The 14,428-nt window shown below is 41.1% G+C and overlaps 1 long non-coding RNA gene across 3 annotated transcripts; it reads left to right on the top strand.

Moving 5' to 3' along the window:
• The first annotated feature begins 702 nt into the window (after positions 1–702).
• LOC115012385 (uncharacterized) lies at positions 703–11,116 on the top strand. 3 transcript variants are annotated; one of them, XR_003832673.1, is made up of 4 exons: positions 703–836; positions 3,147–3,292; positions 9,719–9,829; positions 10,771–11,116. It is a non-coding gene; the product is annotated as an uncharacterized LOC115012385 (long non-coding RNA). The 3 variants fall into 3 exon arrangements; XR_003832672.1 differs by lacking the exon at positions 703–836 and adding an exon at positions 1,478–1,624; XR_003832671.1 differs by lacking the exon at positions 703–836 and having other exon boundaries at positions 3,079–3,292.
• Positions 11,117–14,428: the final 3,312 nt, after the last annotated feature.

Below are 14,428 nucleotides of genomic sequence, written 5' to 3'. Positions count from 1 at the left end.
ATATAACATATATATATATATATATATTAATATGTAATATATAATATCGACATATATATATATATATATATGTATATATAATATATACATATATACGTATATATATATAGTATATATAATATATACATCTATATATATATATAATATATACATATATATATATATATATAATATATACATATATATATATATATATAGTATAAATAATATATATATATATATATATATACATAATATATATATATAACATATACATATATATATATACATATACATATATATATAATATACACAGCCACACACACAATAGAAATGTACTTTCCACCCCTGTATGTGTGGAAAGAATGTGAGAAGCACAGGAGCCATATTCCACTTTTTATGGGCTGGGATGTCGACCTTGCCGCAGTACACCAACACGTAGACCACAGCCAGGCAGACGTGTTTGTCAGGCAGATGTATGTTCATGTACATGTTACAAAGCCCCTCCCCCACCCTGCTGCCCATAGCTGTGTTTAACCCTTATGGAATCTCAAACAGACGCTCCTTCCTTTTTAGTCCGTTGCTCTCTCTACACACAAACCACTTACAATTATTTTTTTTCTCCTTTCTTTCTCCCCCCTCCCCCTCTGTTGTTCAGCCCCTGACAGTGCACATACCATGCACACACACATGCACACACATGCACACGCACATGCCGTAAAGCAGAGCTACACACCCCCTTCTAATGAGATCACCTTCACTACAGAGCAGTTGCAGCACACTGAAGCCCCCCTTGGCATTTTCTGAAACTTTTTGAGCCGCCTAACTCAGGACCAAGACATCCCATCTGCACATAGGTAGGAATCATTGGGTCTGTTTTATGAATTCAATCTCATATGCTGGCTTTCTTCACAGAAAGACAAATATGTGACTTAAAGTACATGATGTTCCTTCTGGTCTTTGTGCACATGGGCTCACAGGGAAGTGTGGAATGAGCTTCCTATTGAAGCACATTTGTATATACTTCACACAGAAGTTTGTTGCTTAAAACATCTTTATGGAATGATTTGGAGTGCATGAGCTTTAACTAATATTTTATTGCTGCATAATATAATATAACATATATATAGTATCACTTTTACACTTTTTCCTCTTAATCTATGGCGCAATTGGGTCTTAATTTGTGTTATCTTGTACGTCATGCTAGAAAATGTATGCATGAGAGTGCATTATTTTGTAGAAGAGGTGACAGGAGGAGGTTTTCCAGGAAGTTAATTGGTTGACAGTTTATGCTGATGTAATTTAGGCACAGCTCACTTGTTTCCCTCGTTGTGGAATATGAATGAGTAGCTAGCACTATTTTTGGAAAAAGCAGATGCAAGTTAATGTGAGTGGTCTCAATATCACACACATGTTGAGCAGGGGTTAAAAATACTTTAAAAAGAAGGTTGTTGTTCCCTTTTGCCTTGGCTACTATTCAACACTTAGGAAACAGCCTGAGGTTGTGAGGCTCACACGAGTGCATTCGCTCAGGACTACATATCCCATAAATCATAGTTTCCATTTAATTATCAGAGTCTTACCAGGTGTGTGCAGCGGGTCGCGACTCGCGAGCCTCAAAGCGCTGTCGGTACGCACGAGACAGGTAAGACGCCAGAAAAGGTTGTCAAAAAAACGAGTTAAACTAATTAAAGTAACGATTTCTGTGTTTTAGAAGAGGGGACATAAAGGTGGGCTCTAGTAGTAGTAGAGTTTTATAGTCTGAACGCAAACTTTGCACAGGAGTTAATGAGTTCGTGCACACAAAAGCCACTCTAGTAATTTGTATGGTAAACAGCAGCAGGCTCTCGTGCAGGCTGTTGCATAACGCTGGTGTAACATTACACAAGTGACCGTAATGTGTCGCAGTGATGGTGGGTGATCTTCGGCCATTAGTTCTTCATCCTGTTAAAGGGTCAGTTCAGTTCAAAATCATGCTTCATTATTTTCATGTGCAGAACTTAAGCTCCATAAACTTCTGCCAGCAACCAGCAATAGTCCAAAATATTTCATTTTAATATTTGTTGTAGGCATTCAGATTAGCAGATGTCTCAATCTTATCAAAAAATCCAAACTAAAAATGACATTCCTATTCTGCAGCTGTTTGGATTCAAAGATTAGATGGAAATAAAAAAAATTTCAATTGATTGTTTAACTGAATATTCTCTAGTTTCAACCTCATGCGAGAAGTTTTTCAGTTCTTCTCAGTTTTGTCATTTTAAACTAAATATCTCTGGAAAGCATTTCTTCAGTGTTTTTAATTTTATATAGAGAAAATAAAATAGTCAGAATAATTGGCAGTGAAAATTATCTTAAGTTACGGCCCTTGGCCAAACTTTTGAAGTCCTACTAAGTTTGACTGACCTTGGAAAACCTTGAGTTTGTTCCTTCAAGAACATGTGTCTCCATGTGGCCACTGCTCCCAATTGGGCATGTATAAATGCAGTATACAATATACTATGTTATGTTACTATGCTGATCATAAAAGACACTAATGATATACAAATGTCCTTTCATTTTAGGCCAAAAAAACATTTGGCTGTCTTGCATTCCCTGACCTTTTGAAGCATGGCTGTCATGTGCTGTGCTAAAGACAGCAGCAGCAAGACACTCTTGCACAACGCTGCCACTAGATGGCACATGTTAGAGGACATGCACTCCATCACATTGTGCAGGGACTTTGAAATGAATAAATTAATTGCTTTAGTTTAAAATCATGATTTTTTTTCTCCACTACTAATGACAACTTCAGTATTTGGAGAGCGTGTCCATATAGTGTTTAGCTTCTCCATGCTTGAGCTGCACAGTTGGGTGAGAACCCCACTTGCTGTTGAGGTACTGGACACTAATAAGGAACGTCAATCTTCCTTTTATTGTCCTATTGCCCAATCTGCCGCCTTTGTACTTCAGTCTGGGTCACTGCCCCTTCACCCTTGTGCTCCCCCCCCCGACTGCTGTGTACACACGTGTGCTGCCCACTCACATCTCGCATGTTTATCTCCTCCCATCTCCTCCTGTGCGCCCTCCCCTTTCACAAACTCACTCTTAACTCCACTGTCTCTCTGTCTCTCTCTCTCTCTCTCTGTCTCTCTCTCTCGCTGTCTTCCTTGGTGGCACTGGGTCCATAGGCAGAAAACAGGAACAGGACAGGACTCTCACCCTCAACACCACACAGCACCACCGCAGACATGTCGGACTCCGAAACTGCCGCCGCCCCCGCCGAGGCGCCCGTCCCTGCTGCTTGTGCCAACATCAAGGCTGACCTGGACAAATGGTAGGGGAACCATTTGCATGTTGTGTAAATATGTTTCTAATCGCTTTTTTTATGTGCAGCATTCAGTGAAGGCACAGTTCTTTATCATGACACCAAACTAAGTGAACAAACATGGGAACCTCTTAATCGTTGGTCCACTTCTGAATGTTCCACAAGTTCCCCTCTGCCTTCAAGAGTTGCCTTCAAACATTCATATTTGCTGAGATGCTGAAGGTGGAGAAGCTCTAAGCAAAAACCCGACCATTTGAATTGTTTTAGCATAACCTAACAAGCTGTCACATCCAAGCTTGGACCAAATATTGCAAAAAATTCTGAGCTGATTTGACCTTACACGGTCTAATGGCGATTGATAGAAAAACGCAGCATCCTAAAATGGAGTCTCTTCGGAGGACGTTGAGGTTGGTGCTGAAAACCACTAAGCGAGAACAAAATCTTGCATGTAAATGTAACTGAATTCGACAGTGGCTGCAGGGGGTAAGGGTTACGAAAACTTGGGGTACCCTATGTATGGGAGAGTGATTTGGGGATTAATGATGTGTGGCAGCGGGGTGATGTTTGATGCTCATCCGTACGCATGGATGGAGGCTGGGAATCTGCTTGCGTCACTAGCCTTCCTTTCCCCAGAATACCTTGCGCTAGCTCGTTCCGTTTGTCTCTGCCGTCTCTTTTTTTTGACCTCCTGTCAACGGTCAAGGACACCAGCTCAGGGATATTTTCGGTGTTTGTTGCATTTATTCAGATTCTGTTGGTTGTGTTGCTCAGAAGTGTAATGACGTAACACTTTAGTGCACTTCTTCTTGGCTTCTGCACATCAACACGTCTTCTCTGGAACAGCCCATTTTGACAGATTTTTGTTGTTGCGGTCAAGAAGCTAGGGTTTAAGGCTCTGATCAAATAGATTATCACTACCTTTAATACTTGAGGGATGATTTGATATTGTAATTTTATGCTTCTGTTAATTATATTTGTGCCGTTTTCTTTTTTTCTTTTTTATCCTAAAAGCTGTCAAGTGTGCCCCAGCCAGACTGTGGGGCCTTGATAAGTTGACAGTGAGTGTGTGTGAAGCCCTTAGATAAGACGACAGGTTGAGGTGGAGCAGGGAGGGCTTGTAGGGAGGCTAATCGTGTGTAACAGTTTTGCAAGTGCCACATTTTGGCTCCAATGTAACCCTTCAGGGCAATTTGGAACCATCAGTGTACGTCCACTAAAAGTGCTAGTTTGTGCCACTGACGGGCTCAGATCGTTTAAAGTGTTTAACAACATTGTGGAAATGAGTTTTCTTTACCTTCATTTGATCTGGGATGTTTGTTAATGTGTCCTGTGACTTGTTGCCAGAAAACAACGGTGGAAATGTGAGCGTTTGAGAGCAGAGTGTCTGAGTACAGAAAGTGTAGCTCAGTGTTCTTAAAGGTTTATTAATGTCATAGCTGAATATTGAGGACACGGAAAAGCCCTCAGCGATTACATTGCAGCCCGTTTTGCAGTGCTGCGCTCTCGCTCAATAGGCGAATTTAAAAATTGCCAATTTAGTTACATGGACACAAAAACATGGGAAAATAGAGTCCAGATTGAAAATACAGAATTGCCCTCTAATAAACTGTAATTAACCTCTGCTTTGGGAACTTGCCAATCAAATGAGCGGATATGGAATCTGCTGGCAATGAGTCGTGGCCACAGTTTGAAATTGATTTAAAACATTATTAGGTCTCCTTCAGTGATGGTGAGTTCAATTTAGAAATACTCTTAACCCTCACAGCCCCCCCCCCCCCTCTCTGCATGTGGCCATTTACGTGACTATTGCTCCTGCGTATCGTGTGCTGAATGGAGGTGTAGAGGCAATCAGAGCACACTGCTGGCCTTTCGTTTCATTCCAACTGTATATTTAACATGGCTGTCTCTGTGTAATGAACACCTGAACAGCTCTGTATTTATAGACTCCATGGATAGACGTGTGTACGAGTGAGACTGTATGTGTGGGATACCATATGTTCCCTGCCACAGATCATGTTACTGCTCCACCTGCTTCTTTTAACCAGGATAGCCAAATAAGCGAGCATGGAGGCGGCCATGTTGGCGTCAGGCCCCACTTGATGTGGTGCGATGCATCTCTTTATACTCACTCCAGGTCAGATTTGATCTTTTTCCCACAGTTTCAGGACAAGCTTTATGTGGTTAAATGGGAGAGGTCATTTTTATGACCGGTTTCTTTTAAATAGTAACCAGTACTTCTGACCTTGTTAAGGTCACACGAGCAAAGTCCCACAGAGGTGAAGTATAAGGCTGTAAGCATGTCTGAGACAAGAAGCCATGGTATGCTTTCTAAAATGTGACATGTCTTGTACAGTAACTATTTCATTTGTTTAAAACTTTTAATGACTTAATTGAGGTTTTGGCTACTAGAAATGCTGCCCTTTCCAACAGCTGGAATAATGCTAGAGCAGTGTTGAACAAAGGTAGGTTTTATTTAAAGATGGGACCAGTTGTGTCTCTTAGACTTTATTTATGCACTGCAAAAATCTCTCAAGCGATTTTGAAAGTTGGACTGAATGAATCACAGCTTGTTTTTGTTTTCGCAACTTGTTTTTATAATGCAAATCAACTCTAGTCAAGTTTTACATTTTTCTTTACTTGGAAGCAGAAACCTTTTCAAGATACAGACATTTATTTCAAAGAAAATAGCTACAATTGGATAAGAGTGTAAATATGTTCTGTATTCTGACAAAAATAAATGACTACAAAGTTTGCAGTGAGTTTCTTTGAACAGGATAATCAATGTAGACACACACACACACACACACACACACACACACACACAGCTCAGTATGTTCTTTGCTAACATTTACCATGAATAGTATTTTGCTAGTAACTCCTTAAGCTAACATGTTGGTTAGTGGTGAGCCTGTGTACTTTGAGACTCCAGGCTCTTTCATAAGAGGAAGATAAGTGCACCCCCTTCCTTTGACCTCCACACACACACACACACACTCTGTAACCGTTTGCATGCATGTGACATGCATGTACATTCTTGCCAGTGGAAACGGTGCCCTCTCACCCTCGACCCATGCTGCACCATCCATCATGAATTTTCATGTCCACTGCGTTAGTCAGTGAAGGACACGAGCTCCAGTTTGTGACTCTGTCTTATTATATTTAAGTCACAGTTTTTGTGACTTAAGAATTAATATCGCTGAGCTTTGAAAGTTGCCTGTTCTGCAGGTTTATCCTCAAAGAGAGGGTGGATGGAAATTCCACGTCAGTGCTCAATTTGTACAACGTGAAATACAATTAATAACTTGGCATTCTATTGATGTTGCCTTGTATTATATATTTTCATATAAAATAATATGTCTTGTTTATTTTATTCTACATATTTTTAATACAAAATGACCAAGGAGATCATTTCCTGTACTTGATCAGGAAATGTCGTCACAATTTGGGGGGAAAGGTTAAAGATCTTTTCTTATTGTGCAGAATCTGAAGATGCCTTCAGAATTTTTTTTAAAGATCTGAAGGCTTATAAGATTAACAGTCTGGGAGAGCAGAAAAAAAGTATTTCTGCTACACAATATTATGTCATGCAAACTGACTTGACCACATGCATTGCTTTATGGGGTCACAAACCCAAAGGTTTGGGAAACACTGTCCTAAGAGTCCCAGATACTGTATTGACACGTCACACTCCTTTTAATCACGTGACCTCTTCACTAATATTTGGCCTCTACATAATGTCCGTCTGCTTGCACCTGCTCAGTGATGTATTATGTATGTTTGTCCCAGAGGACTGCTAGCTCAGTCTAAATAATTCAGCCTTTATTTCCTGATTGTGTCCAAGATGGGAGGACGCCGTCATGTTGGACATGCTGACATCGCTGCGTCAGGATGCAGCTAGTTCTCAATAGCTTTAATTGGTTTAGAAAACAAATCCTGTTAATTCACTAGTTATGGAGAGTAATTCACAGTCCAAGTAAATTTTAAAGATCTTAAATGAGAAGTTTTTGTTTATAATGTTATGAGTATATTGTGTCTGGGTTGGACAGAGCCACTAGTCGCCATGAAAACCTAGCAGTGCCCCATGACCCTGTAACATTACCGTGCTCAGATGTGCTTTCTCTCAGGAGATTGCGTAATGGCTGCAGTAGTGGTGATATCACCCCCCCCCCCCCCCCCCCCCCCGTACATGTGACTACCCTGCTCTGATGCTTTCTTTAATGCCCCTGTGTGCAGTTCATACACATGCATACGTGTGGAAATGTTGAATCAGATGAGTGAATCTGTAGCATAGCATAGGTTAATGATATTGCATTTGAAATAAGATTTTATTTTGAAAAATCCAAATTTGAGGAGAGCCCATATTTTCAATGTTGCATAATAAAACATTAACCGCTGATTTGAATCTGATCTGTGGATATAATTCCTCCCTCTGGATTGAGCAAGAGAAGTACATGCATGCGTGTTGTGGTGGACCAATAGTGGTGCTGTGGCAGTATTATCTGACAACACGCCCTCAGGGTTTGACTTTCTTCCGCACTGATGTTGGGTCATCAATGCAGTGCGTCAAACACAAGCACTCATTGAGTGTCCAAGCACACGCACACCAACAAACCAGCAGAAATGCATGCTTGCAGTGACACAGGCTGAATGGCTCCCGTTTCCTTGCACACACAGGCGCACGCGCGCACAGACCCGCGCACAGACCCTTCGCTCTATCCCTGCTGGCAAAGTAAAGCGCTGAGTGATAATCTGCAGAAGCCAGCTGTGTGTTACATCACAAACAGGCACCCGGACACAACATAAAGGGATAAAGCAGCAGAGATGACCCTGTGGAGCTGAGCTACTATATTAAAATTGTTTCGCCGCTGATGGTGGTTCCACACTGTTTAGACTTTCATTCTACTCTGCTGTGTGAATGATCACTAGGCTGATAATGATTTGTGGAAAATGTTGCATAATGGCTCCAGAGGGAGCTTTGTGAAGTCTGATTTAAAAAAATTAAAGATGCCTCAAGGGATGTCACTTACTGGTCGAGTTGCATTGTAGGTGACGTAGGCGCCAGCTTTTCAAAAGGTGTAGTGTAAATAAAGATCTCTTGTTCTGCTGCATCAATTTTCCCTTTTCTTTAACTGTTCATGTTAAAGAAATATAATGCAAAATTGTGCCTAGGGCATTTCCTGTTACTGCTTTACAATGAAAGCTGTTTTGCCACTTGAACACTTATAATGTAGCCGCAGTAGGAGATGTTGGGTTAGCACAGTAATACAATACACTTCTTGATGCAGCTGTAGCAGAGTGAACAGTGAGGATGATGAGATAAAATGACAAACACAACACTGAATTACATGCATGCATTGTTTCCTATGAATCCTGCGTGGGAATAGTGGACTCTGCCGCAAACACAGCTACTACTGAATATGTATTGGTCACTCCATGAAATGACTAGCCCTATCCTTCCAAGGAGGAAGTTTAAGTAGCAAGCCTGTTATTTTAATCATGAGCAGGGGCTGTTTTTCATTTGAGCCAGGATGGAGGGATTGATGAGGATTGGTGCTCTGGGCTGAGGAGGGATGGGAGGCAGAGCAGAGATGTTCAGATGCCATGAAGTGATGGGAGGAGCCAAAGGACGGGTTTACATTCATGTATCATGAAACTCCTCCTCCTGTGGGCTCACCCCCTTACCTCCCTGTCTCGTCATCTCTGCATGATCACGCAACCTCCCTCCCTCCCTCTCTGGTGTCCTATCAAACAGATGGGTGCATCCACAATGCTCTCTGTATCCCTCCCCATGCCCCCCTTCTCTCCCTGCCTTTTGCTCCATCACCCTAATGCACTGTGGCATTGTCTGCTGCTGTGTTTGCTCCTGCATGGGATCGGAGTGTGAAATAATCTTTTAGTCCACATTCTCTTTCTCTCGCTCTCTCACTTTCATCCCCTTTTTGTCTCATCCTTGTTTTTTCTGTCTTTGTCGGCCTTTGCGTTTCAAATTTACAGAACATATGGGGAGATCTTCACTGGATATCCTTAAATTATGGCACCTAAAGTGGTTGTGATCCAACTTTAAAGGGGTTGATCTTGCATTGAGGGAGACACTTGGCAGCATTATTCACCTTCCATAATCTTCAAGAGGAGGAAAATCATTTTCAATTGATCTTCACACATTTGTTGTTTGTGCCTTCAAAACATGTTAGCACAAGAAACATGCATCTGTTTTGTCAACCTGAATTGGTTGGACTGGGATTTAGTTTGAGTCCACTAATGCTGACAAAAGCAAGACTAAAGCTCTCTGTCATTCCTTCCTGTTTTCAACTGGCATGCCCTCTGTGTGAGAAAGTGACATTACAGTGCAACAGCCATTTGTTAAACGGAAATGCTGAGGTATTAAAATGTGTGTTATCTTGACTGTGATCTAACTGTCATTAATCTTTCTTCCAGTGTGGCAGAGAAGGGAGCCGAGGGCTGCAAAGATCTGCTTGAGGCCTTTGCTGCTTGTGTGAAGAGTGCGGCTGAGGGGACGTCATGAGGAGTCGCCCTCCATACTCAAATGTAAGCATGTTGCATAATGTGCTGATTCATTCATCGTCTACGAGCAATTCAGGTTGTTGGTTAATTACCGGATGCTATTTCTGATAATTGTAAACATTTTAAACCAAGTGCACTCTTTCTAGAGCAACAGGCCTTTTTCATGGAAGACTTGTTGACACTTTTATAAAAGTAGGAAAAGCGCACTTAAATAAAGTGAATGTTGGCTGGACTCCATTGAGTTGCTTCAGTTTCTGCTGGTTCACTGCTGAGGACAAAAGGTTTTTGAATTATTTGTTTCTGAAAAACATTGTAGCTCCAATAATAAGTTTCACTCCAATGATAACTGGATTATCCACAACAACGCTGTTTCTGGCAAGAGCGATTTTGAACTCCACAAATGAGAAATGCCATCACCTCAGTTATATTAGAGTGGAAGAAAACCAAAACCATAAAACAACTAGAAGGGCTCTTCGGAGAGGGCCGACCTCCGCTAAGGTCAAATGCCCCTTTTTGAAATGTTAACTAAAGTGAAAAAGAATTTCTGTATCCGCCCCGTGATTCAGATCTGCTCCAAATTGAATGGGTTCCTCCTTGGCTCATGAAAATCGAGCCAGTAGATTTTTCATAAGCCTGCTGACAGACAAACAAACCACGTCAAATCCAAAACATGGTGGAGCTAATAATGAACCAGCTGATTAATGCTTGATTCAAATATTAAGCTCATCTGAAGGCTACCCATAATATCTTAACATGTTATAAGATTGTATAATAACAATACACAGAGCCTACAGCCAAGCAAACCGCTCTCAGGCTGTACGTAGGCGCAGTTGTACTTTTGGACTGCCACTTTGAACTGACCACACCTGGGATTAACATGTGATCATCTGGAGTTTAACACATGGTGTAACTGGGGCCTTAAAGTGCATCTCCAGCTCATGCCTCTCACGTCTCCTCTCTTCCAGGTCCACTTCACTGAGCCCTCCAAGTTCCCAGCATTCCCTTCTGCACAACAGCACTGGACTGAATGATGACAACGATGATTAAGATGATGATGGCGGGACAAACATGGTGTTGATTTGGGCTGAATTTGGGATGTGGTGGCAGTAACCACAGTTTCCTCCCCCTGTTGTTATAGGTTTATCTTGTGTCCCTCAGTCTTACCGTCATTCCCCTTCTCCCTCTAACGCTGATGAGCAGCACATCGACTTGTAGACAATTCCAGAGAGCTGAGCTGTAATGTAAATTGTCGACTCAAGATGAATACTTATAAATGGAAATAAAATATCAAATACTTGGTATAAAAACAAATTGAGTTTTAGTTTTTTTGGCCTCTATTGTTTCACCATTTGAAGGTTTGATGTCTACTTTCTTGGAAGATGGATGTATGAAGAATGAAGATGTATGAACAAATGATGGTGTTGCCTTGTATGTCTGAACCATTTCAATGTTTAAGTATGAATATATTTTATTCCCACAAATCAAAAGCAAACAATTCTAATTATTTTGGCCTCGGGTTCACCCAAAGTCATTACAAAATAACTGGCTGGAAATGTTTGTGCTCATCCAAAGATGGTATCCATGTCCCCAGGATTAAAATCCTCTTAATGACACTTTAAGGAAACCTTTTCAATCTTGTGTTCTCAAATGTTTTTTTTCCCTTGGCCAAATGTTCAATGTGTTTCCCTGGTTAATGTGTTTAAGTTGCCCACCTAAAGCTTATGGCCTACTGATGTTATACTCCTTGAAACCTACAGTTATCAAATTTGCGGGAAAGACCGTTTACTTTAGACATTGATATCTTCAGTGGTTTTTAACAATTCAAACTTTCAATTTTGTTTTCATTGTAGAGAAACAATACGATGGAGCCTGAAAACTGACACTGACTGACTTGATCTATTCCATATTTCCCAACTTTTTAAGTTCTCACCATATTTACAGTTTTGTTGAGGGTGCTCGTGTCCAGAACACTGATTTGTCCACTGATGTGACAAGAGTGCGCTGTGGTTAGCTATGTTACCTGAAAATACTGATAAACACAGCACCACAGCTAGCTACCTAGCCAAAGCTAACTTTTTGCATAAAACTACACCCCTGGTGCACATAATGTCAATCATCCATAGCTATACAGTACTGCATACTGCTGTAGCTTTACTGTGCAAACTCTAAAAGAAAGAAAAAGGGGCTAATGCATTTTAGCTAGCAAGCTTACATGTACAACTTTAAATAGCTAGCTAACACTAGCTTTGCTTTGTTAGAAAAGTGATTGTGTTGTAGATTTTGGAAAGATTCCAGTTCAATAGATGTGAATGCTGAGAAGGTTTTATTTGTAATGAAATATTGAACTATAGGCTAACTATAGGTGTAGGCTACATCTAAACAGGTTCACTGAAAGTTCCTGAAGATATTGTTTCTCCAGTGTCATTATTGACATTGTATTGACATGTGCCATTTAATTTTAGTTATGACTATTTTATTAAGTACTATAGTACTATATTTTACAAAATTATTCTATTACATTATTTTGCAGGTTCTTGATAATTTTCACCCAGTTAACCCAACAGAGCAGCTGCAAAATGCGGCCTGCAGCGAGCTGCCATACTATGTCTTTGATTCCGCAAACAAAATAAAAGTTGGGGTTAGTTCAACTTTAAGCACCCAATTGCGGCCTGAGAATATCCAGAGCCAATCAGTAAACAGAGTCCAGTGACTTCTATGTGTCCGGTACTCCGGTACTTATATTAAATAGTGAAGAAAAAACACACTGTATAACAAATATTTGTATAGTGTGGTGTTCACTGGAGCAACCACAGCCACTGCTCGTCCCTACTTACTTCTGTTACGTAACCAAGAGGGCGACAGTTGAGGGTGAGAAGTGTCCAGCGTTCCACAACCTTTGACCGTTATAAGTGCATTGTAAGGGTCCTCATAGTGCACCCTACTTCTCAGTGGGAACGCTTTTATGCACTCAAAATAGCAAATGTAAGTACAGAAGTACGCAAATGGAGACACAGCAACAGACTCACAAGATGACATCAATACTTATCAGCTGTCTACTTGTCTGTCCTAATCTAGCCCCAGAACTCCTTTTTGCATCACAGCCACACATTCCCAAGATGAGCCTGCCCTCTGCTTTCAGTCAGAGCCTCCCTGTCAGAGGTGTTGATTTAAAAGCCACTATGTCCATGTTTGAGCAACACATATGAGTGTACCAAAGTTTTCGATCACTCGAATAGAAAATCAAATGTATCCAAGGAGTGAGTGTTTATTTCATGAAAAGGTTGTGGTTATAGTTTTAGGTAGGATTTATCTCTTTCTTTTAAGGGAGACCCTCCAACACCATCATCATTATGTATTTTGTATTGGCAAACAATACAGTTGTCTTGACCTGCACTGTACAAAATGTGACGAGAATGTGAAAATGTATTCCATAAAACAGCACATGTGCAGTAACTATGTGCATTTGTATACACAGCATCCTTTGACCTGTGTAAACAGGTGTGCGATGTTTCCAGGAATGTTCCCCTGGTATCAACATGTGAATGAGCAAAACGCACGCACACACACACATACACACACAGAGACACACACACACACACGCACACACACACACACACACACACACACACACACACACAGACACATACACACACACACACACACACACACACACACGCACACACACACACACACACACACACACACAGACACACACACACACACACACACACACACACACACACAGCACACACACACACACACACACACACACACACACACACACGCACACACACACACACACAGACACACACACACACACACACAGACACACACACCCGCACACACACACACACACACACACACACACACACACACACACACACACACACACACACACACACACTACTTGTGAAGATACTTTGAAACAGAAGAAATACATTCAACCAAAGTCAGCACTGTAATCTTTAGCCTTATCTTTACAAGGACCCCTGTTGAACACAATGAAAATGCTAACATCGATCATCAATCTACACAATACTGTACATGGCTGCACGTGTTGCAGTTGCATGAACAGAGTGACAAACTTCACTGCTTTGCCCTGGACATCAGATATGCCTGAGGGAGATTCCACTGAGGGGGGAGGAGTTACAGTGTTTCTGCCTGAGTCTGCAGAGAAGAGCCTAAAGGGCATGGGTAAGGGGAGGTACAGCAGTGTGTGAGTGTGTGTGAGAGTGGGAGAGGCAGGAGTTAGGTAAAGGGTCACAGTGCCACAATGTATGGAATATTAAGCAATTTCCCACTAATTCTAATTACCAAACAAGCATAACACATAACCTTTCTTTTCAAGATTTTGGTATCGAAAGCGTTCAGATTTCCTTTGTCGATGGTTTCCGAGATTGACAACAATGCACAGCTACTGATGACAACTGACAACATGGCAACTTTTGTTTGTGCTGCTGTATCAACTTCTATTCCAAGTAAATCTGCTTTGCTATTTTAAAAGCTGATATATATATATATATATTTTTTTTTAAGTAATGACAAACACATCAAAATACCACCTGAATTCATTAGACACAGTCTTCCTTCAGCCCTTGTTTGGAAAAGAAAAGATGTCGCTCT

This window comes from Cottoperca gobio, chromosome 8 (genome assembly GCF_900634415.1).
Source record: "Cottoperca gobio chromosome 8, fCotGob3.1, whole genome shotgun sequence".
Lineage (NCBI taxonomy): Eukaryota > Metazoa > Chordata > Actinopteri > Perciformes > Bovichtidae > Cottoperca > Cottoperca gobio.
The sequence above is the reverse complement of the archived record's forward strand: the minus strand, read 5'-3'. Positions and strand labels throughout refer to the sequence as shown.